The sequence below is a fragment of the Stegostoma tigrinum genome, chromosome 6, assembly GCF_030684315.1.
Source record: "Stegostoma tigrinum isolate sSteTig4 chromosome 6, sSteTig4.hap1, whole genome shotgun sequence".
Classification (NCBI taxonomy): domain Eukaryota; kingdom Metazoa; phylum Chordata; class Chondrichthyes; order Orectolobiformes; family Stegostomatidae; genus Stegostoma; species Stegostoma tigrinum.
In genome coordinates, this window is record NC_081359.1 from 69,180,659 (window position 1) to 69,193,228 (window position 12,570).

Consider the following 12,570-nt stretch of genomic DNA (forward strand, 5'->3'; position numbering starts at 1 on the left):
AGCCCTCACTCAGTGGGTCTCAGTGTAGTAAGTCAAGGGCAGCGTCTGATATCAATTCAGGGTCTTGGACATAGCCATCAGCCATTCCAGGCAGTCAGAGTTAGATGCACAAAGAGTGAGGAGCTGATTATAAGGCATCCCGCCATCAGTGTTGGCTGCTGGTTGGGGACTGTTTTCCTCCTGCAACAAGAGACAGGTATTACAAGAGATGAAAGTGAGTGGCACAGTGCTACTTTTAGTGCATGTGGGGAGGTGTACCCAATGAGTCAGTGGGCAGCACAGAGTGTACTATTGTGTATTGGGTGGTGGACAGTAGGTGGGAGAAGATGTTGCAGGAAATAGTGTGAAACATGGTGTGGATTCGCCAGTGTTGGACTGGGATAGGCAAGGTCAAAAATCATACGACACCAGGTTATAATCCAATAGGTTTGCAGAACATAAGCATTGGTGGGATGGCGTATGGTAGCTGAGACAGAGTGAGTGTGAGGTATCTGAAGGAATACAGTGGGATTAATGCTGGGGTGTTGGAAAAATGCATTGACCTTCTTCCCAAAGTGCTGTGCATCCCTGCATATGGTTGAGATTATTCTAATTCAAGTGGCAATTTTGTCCAAGCTGGCATGTGGCCTCCACTGATCATCCTGGGTGAGGAGGATGTCCCATGCCAACACCATCCCATCCAGTGGGACCTCCAGGACCCTCCCCACAATGTGTTAATTTCCTCCTGTCTACCATGTCTGGTGCAACTATATAGGTTAGCTTTTGCCTGACAGTGTTTGTCCCAATGTACAAAAGGCTTTTAAAGATGTCATGGGTGAAAACCATGCTGTGGCAAAATGTATAGGCACGCCACATGAGTGGGGTAGGTAGTTAATGAGACGTGTTTTGTAAGATTTGGTAAGAACTCCAACTGAGGGTCTTGGCAAAGAACTCTTTCAAAAACTCAGCTTGGACTTAAACAAAAGAAATTAAGATTCAGTCCTTACTACTGTAGCAGTATTCAGGAAGTTCGGGTCAGTTAGCTCAGTTGGCTGGATGACTGGTTTATGACAGAGTGATACTGACAGCATGGGTTCAGTTCTCACACCAGTAGAGGTTATCTCACAACCTCTCCCCTCAACTGAAATGTGGCAACCCTCAGGTTAAACCATCAACATCTGCCTCTCTCTCTAATGAGAGAGCAATTCTGTATTCCAGAGGACTATGGCAGCTTTACTTTCTTAATCAGGAAGTAAAGATCGCAACAAAACCAACCTTCAAACAGCCACAGAGTGTACAAACATCTACCAATCATGAAGCCTAACTCAGAAGTACACTTGAAGGATTGAAAAAGCAAAGACTAACCAGAAACATAGGTATTTTTTCAAATCATGAAGAGGTTTGATAAGCGAGAAGCAGAGAAAGTGTTTCCAGTTGTGGGCAGATCTCCACAGTAGGGATAATGAAGGTAGATTTGCTACATTACCGACAATGAGGACTTCAGGAGAAACTTCAAGAGTGAAGGGAATGGAAAACTTTTTCCAAGATAGAATAATTGAGGCAAATAGCACAAATACATTTAAAAAGCTGAATACATGTTGGAGGAAGGACTGAGATGTGTAGCAAGGCAAAATGAAATAAGTTGGGAGGAAGCTTAAATATTGGTATTGACCTATTTGGTTAAATAGACTTACCTCTCCACACCTCTCACCCACTCCAACCTCTCCCCCGCAGAACACGCAGCCCTCCGCTCCCTCCACTCCAACCTCAACCTCACGTTCAAACCCGCAGACAAGGGTGGCGCAGTGGTAGTATGGCGCACTGATCTCTACATCGCCGAGGCCAAACGCCAACTCTCCGACACCTCCTCCTACCGCCGCCTTGATCATGACCCTACCCCCAAGCACCAAACCATCATCTCCAACACCATCCAGGACCTCATCACCTCAGGGTACTCCCACCCACAGCCTCCAACCTCATTGTTCCCCAACACCGCACTGCCCGCTTCTATCTCCTTCCCAAAATCCACAAACCTGCCTGCCCTGGTCGACCCATTGTCTCAGCCTGTTCCTGCCCCACCGAACTCATCTGGACTCCATTTTGTCCCCTTTGGTCCAGCAACTCCCCACCTATGTCCATGACACCACCCACGCCCTCCACCTCCTCCAGAACTTCCAATTCCCTGGCCTCCACCACCTCATTTTCACCATGGACGTCCAGTCCCTATACACCTGTATTCCTATGCAGATGGCCTCAAGGCCCTCCGCTTCTTCCTGTCCCGCAGGCCCGACCAATCCCCCTCCACCGACACCCTCATCTGCCTAGCCAAACTCGTCCTCACGCTCAACAACTTCTCTTTCAATTCCTCCCACTTCCTACAGACAAAGGGTGTGGCCATGGGTACCCACATGGGCCCAAGCTATGCCTGCCTCTTTGTAGGTTACGTGGAACAGTCCCTCTTCCGCACCTACACAGGCCCCAAACCCCACCTCTTCCTCCGTTGCATTGATGACTGTATCAGCGCCGCCTCTTGCTCCCCAGAGGAGCTCGAACAGTTCATCCACTTCACCAACGCCTTCCACCCCAACCTCAAGTTCACCTGGGCATCTCCAACACATCGCTCACCTTCCTGGAACTCTCAGTCTCCATCTCAGGTAACCAGCTAGAAACTGATGTCTATTTCAAGCCCACTGACTCCCACAGCTACCCAGAATACACCTCCCCCCACCCCCCCTCCGGCATTCCACTCAGGCACATCCCAGATGTCCGTGTTCTTCAAGGACTGCAACTTTCCCCGGGCAGTGGTCAAGAACGTCCTTGACCGCGTCTCCGGCATTTCCTGCAACACATCCCTCACACCCAGCCCTGCCACAACCGCCCCCAGAGGACCCCCCTCGTTCTCACATACCACCCCACCAACCTCCGGATACAACGCATCATCCTCCGACACTTCCACCATCTACAATCCGACCCCACCACCCAAGACATTTTTTCATCCCCACCTTTGTCTGCCTTCCGGAGAGACCACTCTCTCCGCGACTCCCTTGTCCGCTCCAGACTCCCCTCCAACCCCACCACACCTGGCACCTTCCCCTGCAACCGCAGGAAGTGCTACACTTGCCCCCACACCTCCTCCCTCACCCCCATCCCAGGCCCCAGGACGACCTTCCATATCAAGCAGATGTTCACCTGCACATCTGCCAATGTGGTATATCGTATCCATTGCACGCAGTGTGGCTTCCTGTACATTGGGGAAACCAAGCGGAGGCTTGGAGACCGCTCTGCAGAACACCTTGACTCGATTCGCAACAAACAACTGCACCTCCCAGTTGCGAAACATTTCAACTCTCCCTCCCATTCCTCAGACGACATGTCCATCATGGGCCTCCTGCAGTACCACAATGATGCCACCCGAAGGTTGCAGGAACAGCAACTCATATTCCGCTTGGGAACCCTGCAGCCCAATGGTATCAATGTGGACTGCACAAGCTTCAAAATCTCCCCTTGCCCCACTGCATCCCAAAACCAGTCCAGTTTGTCCCCTCCCCCCACTGCATCACAAAACCAGCCCAGCTCTTCCCCTCCACCCACTGCATCCCAAAACCAGCCAGCCTGTCTCTGCCTCCCTAACCTGTTCTTCCTCTCACCCATCCCTTCCTCCCACCTCAAGCTGCACCTCCATTTCCTACCTACCAACCTCATCCCACCTCCTTGACCTGTCCATCTTCCCTGGACTGACCTATCCCCTCCCTACCTCCCCACCTATACTCTCCTCTCCACCTATCTTCTTTTCTCTCCATCTTCAGTCCGCCTCCCCCTCTCTCCCTATTTATTCCCGTTCCCTCACCCCATCCCCTCTATGGTGAAGGGTCTAGGCCGAAACATCAGCTTTTGTGCTCCTGAGATGCTGCTTGGCCTGCTGTGTTCATCCAGCTCCACACTTTGTTATATTGTACACAGTAAATTCTGCATAACATTATAAATGCAAGTCACTGCACTTGTTCAATGCATTTTGAGATGGAATATTTTTGGGATGAGCATTGTTAATAAGCAAAAATAAGTACACAATAATGCATTGAAATATATTAGATTTAAATCAAAATTGCTATAAAATGTTTGTTTTATAATGAAAAACAAAATATGCAAGTATAAAGAAAATTCTTGCTTGTAACTCAAGACACCAACTTGGATAGCATTTTATACCTAACGTTCAGCAACAAATGGGTATGCAGACGTGAACTTGTACAGAACAATCCAGCAATGTTATTGTTAGAGAGTCATTAGCTCAGACCAACTACTACAAGAAAAAAACAATCTTTTACAAAAAGAGAGCCAAGGCATAGAGCTGCATGAACACAGCATACCAAGCAGCATCAGAGGAACAGGAAGGTTGATGTTTCGGGCCTGGACCTTTCTTCATTTTCTGAAGAAGGAACTAGGCCCGAAACGTCAGCCTTCCTGTGTTTGAACCATAAGAAGCAATGAAAAGGTTTCAATGAAAAATCAGTGAAACATTATGTGATTGTTGCTACATTTTAAACATGTCTTTGCTAGGAAATAAAATTCAAATGTCTCAACTAGTAAATAGGTGATGGAATGAAACCGAAAATGAGGATAAACAAGAATAAATTGTTTTAATTATTATCACAATGGGCGGAAAGAAGGAAGAAAAGTAAGATGAAAGACTTGTAGAACAATTTAAAAAATGCACTTATGTTTCCCATTTAATGGAGTAAAACATTCCGGGGTACTTCGCAGGAATGTCGTGAAACAAACTTCAATATTGAACCACATACGTAAATGCTAGTGTTGATGAAGATGTTTGCTGAGGAAATAAAAAGAATAATGCTAAATTAATTACTAATTGATGGAAGATTTTAGATAATATTCGCAACAAGGAACCTACAATGATTTCAAGTTTTTTTTATTCACTCATGGGGCTTAGGGGTTGCTGGCCTGGCCAGCATTTATTGCCCATCCATAATTGCCCTTGAGAAGGTGAGCTGCCTTCCTGAACCATTGCAGTTCACGTGATATAGGTAGAAGTCAACATAAATTGCAGCACAGAAAGTTAACAAGAAATTTTCAAAATTTCAAATTAGAATTTCATTGATTCTTTTATCAGAGAGTAAAGAAATATGTGGAAATTTTACAGAAACCTCTAGTCATTTTCTAAGTGCATATGCATTTATCGTGTCGATAACATGTTTGTAACTTTATAGGGGAAAGCAATAATACAAGCTACAATAACAATTTTGGTATTCAAACATATTTTAATATTTTGCTGGATATGAGGATAAACATTATCAAAAGAGTGCAAAGTAGCAAAGGGCACATGACGGATGCATGGTATATACATGGAACCTGAACTGAGCTCCTTTGTTTAAGAACATTTATTTTAAAATCAATTTTAAATTTGTCATTATCTAAGGTACAAAAGTAATGTCAAACTCAACAATCCCTGAAAAAAATTAAAATTAACTTACCCGATTCAAGAAGTATGTGAGTCATGTACACATATGAAAAAGATTCAACAATGTATAGATTTACTTTAAGAGGATGCTCAACACAACTAAACAAGAGTTTTATTTTTCTGTACTCTTTCACAGGCGTTGCTAGCAAGGCCAGCATTTGTTGACTATCTCTAATTTCTCTGGAACTGAGTGGCTTGCTGGGCCACTTTAGAGGATGGTTAAGGATCAATCATATTTTTGTGCATCCAGCATCCCATCTAGACCAGACCAGGTAAAGGCAGCTGATTGCCTTCTGGGTAAAGATGGCATTCATGAACATTTGGATTTTTATAACAATTGACAATAGTTTCATAGTCGCCATTTATGAGACTAGCTTTATACTTCAGGGTCATAAATTGAATATAAACTCCACAAGATGTCATGCTATTGCGGGAGCAGGTGTTGATGGCATGCAGAATCATGATGATAGTAGCATTTTCATAATATTCGATTTGGTTTTGATTTTATTGTCAGGTGTACTAAACGCAATGAAAAGTTTTGTTTATGGAGCGGTACAGGCAGATCACAGCAAACAAAGGATGTACAGATCAAAAAGGCTTAGAGGCATACAGGTTACATTGCAGGTTAAAATTGTGATGAGAGATTTTTTCTGATGAAGGGTCTAGGCCTGAAACATTAGCTTTTGTGCTCCTAAGATGCTGCTTGGCCTGCTGTATTCATCCAGCTCCACACTTTGTTACATTGCAGGTTACATTGTTTGAGGCTACAGTCCATTCAACAGTCTGATAACAGCCAAAAGAAGCTGTTCCTGAACCTGATAGAGGTCTGAATACATGCACAGAGACAAAATGTAAAGTTATGTTTTTTTGATTTGATTTATTATTATCACATGTACCATGATACAGTGAAATGTATGGTTTCACATGCTATCCAGACAAATCATACCTTACATAATTACGTCAGGGTAATAGATCAGGATGCAATGTATAGTGTTACAGCCAGAGAAGGTGCTGAAAAGGTTCAGCTTTAATATATGAGAGGCCCATTCAAAAGACTAATAACAGCAGGGAAGAAGCTGTTCATGAACCTTTTGGTATCTGTTTTCAAACTTTTGTATCTTCTGCCCAATTGAAACGGCTGGAAGAGAGTATAAACGGGCGGGACATATCTTTGATTATACTGGCTGCTTTCCCAAGGCAGTGGGAAATGTGGAGGGAGTTATACAGTCATACAGCACAGAAACAGACCCTTCAGTACAACCAGTCCATGTTGTCCATAATTCTAAACTAAACCAGTCCTACCTGCCTACATTTGGCCTATATTGCTTCAAAATTTCTTATTCATGTATTTATCTAAATGTTTTTTAAATATTGTAACTGTACTCACATCCACCAGTTCCTCTGGAAGATGATTCCACACACAGACCACTCTATGTAAAAAAATTGCTCCTCATGTTTTTTTTAAAATATTTCACTCTTCACCTTAAAATATGTCCCCTAGTCTTGAAATCCCACATCCTAGGGAGACACCTACCACTAACCCTCATGATTTTATAAACCTCTATAAGGTCACGTCTCAACCTTCCACACCCAAGTGAAAAAAGTCCCAACCTATCCGGCCTCTCCTTATAACTCAAACCCTCCATTCCCTGTAACATCCTGGTAAATCTCTTCTGAATCCTTTCCAACTTCAAAATTTCCTTCCTATAACAGGGAGACTAGAACTGGACACAGTACTCCCGAAGAGGCAACTGAAGGAAGTGAATGTTGCAGTGAATATGGCAGGCTTCAATGTCAGCCACAAAGCTCTCTCTTCTGTAGACCTCTGGCCAGATTTTTTTTGTCCTCACCAGGAGTATTTTTGGCAGGTGGGCATGTGATATGGGGCAGGTGGCTAGTCTGCCACCTCCCCATTCATGCTGAGCTGATGCCCATAATGAATTGCAGGCATGCTCCAAAATTGACAGCCAATATAACATATAAATGTGTTATTCAGATCAATAGGAGCAGAAGGAGGTTGTATGGCCAATCAAATCTGCTCTGCCGTTAATGAAATCATTGCTGATCTGATAACCCTCAACTCTACTTTCCTGCCTTTTTGCCATTGCACTTAATTCCCTTACTGATTAAAAATCTATCTCAGCCTTGAATGTACATCTAACTCAGCTTCAATAGCCCTCTGTGGTTAAGAATTCCACACACACACTGACCTCAGCGAGCAGAAATTCCTCTTCACCTTTGTCTGAAACATGCAACTCCTTATCCTGAGACTATGGCTTCTTGCCCTAGACCCTTCCACAAGGAAAAAAAAAATCTTTCCACATCTACTGAAAACAAAAAAAAATGCTGGAGATCACAGTGGGCCAGGCAGCAAGCTAATGTTTTCAGTCTAGATGGTTCTTCATCAGAGCTGGTGAAGTGTGAAAGGGGCTGCAATAGTTGGGGATGGGGATTTGGAATGCTGAGGAGAAAGGATGTTGATAGTTCAGATTAAGTGATTGGAATGTGAGAATGGCAGAACAACGCTGTGTTTAACTGCTAGAGTTGAAAGAACAGACAGTCCCACTGGAGTGATGTGAGGTGAGAGAGGATATGGTGATGGACAAAGTAACAAACAAAGCTAAAAGAAAGAGAAAGAATAGGTTCACAATTTGAATATGTTGAATTCAGTATTGAGCCCAGAAGGCTATGAAGTGACTAACCTGAAGAGGATATGTTGCTCCTCCAGTTTGCGTTGCGATTCACTGGAACACTGCACCATGCCGAGGACAGACAACTGGGCATGACAGGAAAGGATGCTGAGGAAGGTCAAGGTCATGCTTGCAAATGGACCGGGGGTGTTCTGCAAAGTGGTTTCTGCGTTTGGTTTCTCCAAAGTAGAGTAGGCCACACTGGGTGCAATGAATAGAATACAGGAAATTGGAGAAGATTCTGAGGAAAAGTCACAGGACTCTGATTTCTCTCCACAGGTGCTGTCAGACCTGCTGAGCATTTCCAACAATTTTCTTTTGTTTTTGATTTCCAGCATTCGCAGTTCTTTCAGTTTGTATCCCCTAAGAATCTTGTATGTTAAAATAATGTTGCCTTTCATTCTTGTGTATTCCAACAATATTTGAATACCCTAATCACCTGTTTTGTGTCATCCATAGTTAATCCACTGTCCTCATCCAAGTCCTTAACACATGTCATAAATAATTGTGCTCCAGCACTTATCCCTGTGGCACATCACTAAGCATCCGCAAAATGCCCCCCATTCCCAACTCTCTATCTTTGATTAATTATCCAGTCCTCTATCCATTTTGATATGCCACCCCAAAACTACGCTTATTAAGTATTCTAATGTTGATACCCATTCAAATGCCTTCTGCAAGTCCAAATATATTACATCCACTGCTTCCCTTTTATTAGTTGTAGGGGGTAGTAGGAGAAAATTGTCCCAATCTCTCGCTTTTCAGCCTTTCCACAATGAGTTTTGGTTCTGAGTGGAGAGTTTTGTTGTGATCAGTCAGCTGACTGATGCCTATCGTGTGGGAGGCAAGTGGATCCATACCCAACCCTGTAACATCTAGCCCGCCATTTTCGAGAGAATGATTAAAATTTGAGGAAAAAAGTGAAAATATCAACAATAATTGTATCAGAGATAATGGGAACTGCAGATGCTGGGGAATCTGAGATAACAAAGTGTGGAGCTGGATGAACACAGCAGGCCAAGCAGCATCTTAGGAGCATAAATTGTATCCGAAGGTTTTGTTCAAACACATATACAGTAGTATTCTGTGATGATTACTGCTGTAATTATATAAAATATACACCTGCATTGTATAAACTACAGAATTATAACTATAAAATGGTTTTAGAAATTACATAATGGTCAGCCATGGCTCAGTTGTCTGAACTCTCATCTCTGAGTCAAGATTATGGGTTCAATCCCCACTCCAGGATTTCAACAGAAAAATAACAGCTGGCAAAATGCAGTATTGAGGGATTGGCTCACTGTTGGACGTCTTTTGGATGAAGTGGCAAACCAAGATAGTTGTCCTCTTGGATACCTGGAAAATTCCCACTGCATTCCTTTGAAGAAGAGTAGGGAATTATTACTAGTTTCTGAGTCAATATCTATCACTCAATCAATTTCAGAAAAATAGGCTGCGTGGTCCTCAGTTTAATGATTGATGTGCTTCCTGTTTTACAAGAATAGCTAGACTTGTAAGTTACTTAATTGATTATAAAATGTTTTGGGACATCGTATAAAGTGTGAGTCTTTTTAAAAAGAAGTTCAAGTAAATGAAAACAATGTTACTTAAATCAGCCATAGTTTAATTTGTTTCACTAATATTAAAAACTCATATATCAATATATTATTTATAATTAGGCAAAGACTGCAAACTCATTAATAACTTATTTCCTTTACCTTTAATATTATTGAGTCGTACCATTTTGCACAAAATGTAAATTAATTACAGACTTACCCAAGCCGAATTAATGAAGAGTATGGTAGAACTTTAATCCATAGGTTTATGTAAGCATGCCAACACCTTCTTCACTACCCTGTCTACCTGCGACTTCACTATCAACCCGCAGTCCAAAGTCTCTTTGTTCAGTAACACTTCCCAGGACCTTACCAGTAAACGTATATGTCCCACCCTGATTTTCCTTTCTAAATTGAAGTAGCTCATATTTATCTAAATTAATCTCCATCTACCACTCCACAGCCCATTGGGCCATCGGGTCGAGATTCTGTTGTGCTCTGAGGTAACCTTCTTTGCTGTCCTCTACACTTCCAATTTAGGTGTCATCTGCAAAATTACTAACCATCCCTTCTATATTCACAATGAAATCATTTATGTAAAGGACAAAAAGCAGTGCACCCAGCACTGATAAAAAATTGTGGGGCTGGATGAACACAGCAGGCCAAGCAGCATCTCAGGAGCACAAACGCTGACGTTTCGGGCCCAGAACCTTCATCAGAGAGGGGGATGGGGAGAGGGTTCTGGAATAAATAGGGAGAGAGGGAGAGGCAGACCGAAGATGGAGAGAAAAGAAGATAGGTCGACAGGAGAGTATAGGTGGGGAGGTAGGGAGGGGATAGGTCAGTCCAGGGAAGACGGACAGGTCAAGGAGGTGGGATGAGGTTAGTAGGTAGGAAATGGAGGTGCGGCTTGGGGTGAGAGGAAGGGATGGGTGAGAGGAAGAACAGGTTAGGGAGGCAGAGACAGGCTGGGCTGGTTTTGGGATGCAGTGGGTGGAGGGGACGAACTGGGCTGGTTTTGGGATGTGGTGGGGGAAGGGAAGCTGGTGAAGTCCACATTGATACCATTGGGCTGCAGGGTTCCCAAGCGGAATATGAGTTGCTGTTCCTGCAACCTTCGGGTGGCATCATTGTGGTACTGCAGGAGGCCCATGATGGACATGTCATCTAAAGAATGGGAGGGGGAGTGGAAATGGTTTGCGACTGGGAGGTGTAATTGTTTGTTGCGAACCGAGTGGAGGTGTTCTGCAAAGCGGTCCCCAAGCCTCTGCTTGGTTTCCCCAATGTACAGGAAGCCACACCGAGTACAATGGATACAGTATACCACATTGGCAGATGTGCAGGTGAACCTCTGCTTAATATGGAAAGCCATCTTGGGGCCTGGGATGGGGGTGAGGGAGGAGGTGTGGGGGCAAGTGTAGCACTTCCTGCGCTTGCAGGGGAAGGTGCCGGATATGGTGGGGTTGGAGGGCAGTGTGGAGCGAACAAGGGAGTCACGGAGAGAGTGGTCTCTCCACAAAGCAGACCAAGGGTGGGGATGGAAAAATGTCTTGGGTGGTGGGGTCGGATTGTAGATGGCGGAAGTGTCGGAGGATGATGCGTTATATCCGGAGGTTGGTGGGGTGGTGAGTGAGAACGAGGGGGATCCTCTTTGGGCGGTTGTGGCGGGGGCGGGGTGTGAGGGATGTGTTGCGAGAAATGCGGGAGACGCGGTCAAGGGCGTTCTCGACCACTGTGGGGGGAAAGTTGCGGTCGTTGAAGAACTTGGACATCTGGGATGTGCGGGAGTGGAATGCCTCATCGTGGGAGCAGATGCGGCGGAGGCAGAGGAATTGTAAATAGGGGATGAAATTTTTGCAGGAGGGTGGGTGGGAGGAGGCGTATTCTAGGTAGCTGTGGGAGTCAGTGGGCTTGAAATAGACATTAGTTACAAGCTGGTTGCCTGAGATGGAGACTGAGAGGTCCAACAAGGTGAGGGATGTGCTGGAGTTGGCCCAGGTGAACTGAAGTTTGGGGTGGAAGGTGTTGGTGAAGTGGATGAACTGTTCGATCTCCTCTGGGGAGCAAGAGGCAGCGCCGATACAGTCATCAATGTAACGGAGGAAGAGGTGCAGAAGAGGGACTGTTCCACATAACCTACAAAGAGGCGGGCATAGCTGGGGCCCATGCATTTCCCGCAACACATCCCTCACACCCTGCCCCCGTCACAACCGCCCAAAGAGGATCCCCCTCGTTCTCACACACCACCCCACCAACCTTCGGATACAATGCATCATCCTCCGACACTTCCGCCATCTACAATCTGACCCCACCACCCAAGACATTTTTCCATCCCCACCCTTGTCTGCTTTCCGGAGAGACCACTCTCTCCGTGACTCCCTTGTTCGCTCCACACTGCCCTCCAACCCCACCACACCCGCCACCTTCCCCTGCAACCGCAGGAAGTGCTACACTTGCTCCCACACCTCCTCCCTCACCCCCATCCCAGGCCCCAAGATGGCTTTCCATATTAAGCAGAGGTTCACCTGCACATCTGCCAATGTGGTATACTGCATCCATTGTACCCGGTGTGGCTTCCTCTACATTGGGGAAACCAAGCAGAGGCTTGGGGGCCGCTTTGCAGAACATTTCCACTCGGTTCGCATCAAACAACTGCACCTCCCAGTCACGAACCATTTCAACTCCCACTCCCATTCTTTAGATGACATGTCCATCATGGGCCTCCTGCAGTGCCACAATGATGCCACCCGAAGGTTGCAGGAACAGCAACTCATATTCTGCTTGGGAACCCTGCAGCCCAATGGTATCAATGTGGACTTCACCAGCTTCATAATCTCCTCTTCCCCCACCACATCCCAAAACCAGCCCA